Below are 1,299 nucleotides of genomic sequence, written 5' to 3'. Positions count from 1 at the left end.
AAATTTGATGTCTTAAGCTCAAAGGTGAAAATATATTGCATGATTTCAACTTGATAATGCATTATAAATAGGTATAGAATCCCTTCCACACATACATCATAATGTATAATGAGCCATTCTGGAACTCTCTGCTCAAACCCGAGAAGAAACATATAAATTGCTCAATTATTATAATTTGGTCGCAAACTAGTTATAGTATGTTATGTAATGCTATATCTATGTATTCGATTCTCTTACAATTGCTCAAGTTACATATCTCAATTCACAGGAATATATTATTTAGGCATGTACATCTACACATAATAATTTATTTACATGGAGCAAACAACTTTTTTTTTCCTTTGCAACTAACTGCTTCTGAATCACGCAGTGCACACACAAGTAGAACTCTATATATTGTGCAGCAGGCATGGCATCACATGTCAAATTCTACATTCCAACAGATACGATGTTATATATAGTCTCGAGGATAAAATGCTACGAAGGTCGGTACTGGTGGAGTTGACATGAATGTAGCCATAACCTACATATCAAGACACATGATAAGTTAAATAAGGGCATGATACATTAATCTCAAGGGATTAGTTGCAGAGTATATAAGCATATACACCTTGTAGGTGAGTATATTGAACAATGAAACTTTTCCGCCACAAGCAGACATGATATAAGAGTCATTTTTTGTTAGGGTAATGCAGGGACAAGATTTCTCGAGGTTAACACCTGCAACATCATTGGCCATAAGAAAACCACTACTTGGCTTCCATAAATGTAGAAGTTCTTTCGCGGTGGCCTGTAAATCCCCAAAAAGATCATGTCAGGTCCTCCAGATATGTCAAGTTAATATATATTTGAATAAAAGAAATGAACCAACAGTGTAATATATATTTTTCATCACCTTCCACTTGGATTTTTTTCATGGGGCACCCACTTATACACAGCATCTGAAGTCCACTTGATCCAAGTACTAAAATTCCAGTGCCCGAAAAGCTGAGAAACCTGATTGCGAAGTTTCAGGCATAAAAGTCCTAAAGCAGATGTATATGTGAGAAACAAATGTTAGAATAATTTAGTGAACCTTGTCTCCAACATCTGAGGCATTCATTGTAACCTGCAGACATCGAACAGGATGATTAATATTCTCTGTTGTTAACTGCCAGGGTGTGGTCTTATCGACTGCATCATCCACGGGGTTTCGAACAAACTAATCTATTTTTGCTGAGGACTATCATCAAATGAATTTTCAGCATGATCAAGTTTATAATCTTGACTCATCTCTGTAAGGACCTCAGTTTGCATTAA

General features: G+C 35.8%; 1 long non-coding RNA gene across 1 annotated transcript; it reads right to left on the bottom strand.

The window, feature by feature from the left end:
* Positions 1–288: 288 nt before the first annotated feature.
* Positions 289–773, bottom strand: LOC135148296 (uncharacterized). The gene is made up of 2 exons (XR_010286295.1): positions 611–773; positions 289–523 (listed from the first exon to the last, which is right to left on the bottom strand). It is a non-coding gene; the product is annotated as an uncharacterized LOC135148296 (long non-coding RNA).
* Positions 774–1,299: the final 526 nt, after the last annotated feature.

This window comes from Daucus carota, chromosome 8 (genome assembly GCF_001625215.2).
Source record: "Daucus carota subsp. sativus chromosome 8, DH1 v3.0, whole genome shotgun sequence".
Lineage (NCBI taxonomy): Eukaryota > Viridiplantae > Streptophyta > Magnoliopsida > Apiales > Apiaceae > Daucus > Daucus carota.
Note: the sequence above shows the minus strand (reverse complement) of the source record. Positions and strands in the feature narration are given on the sequence as shown.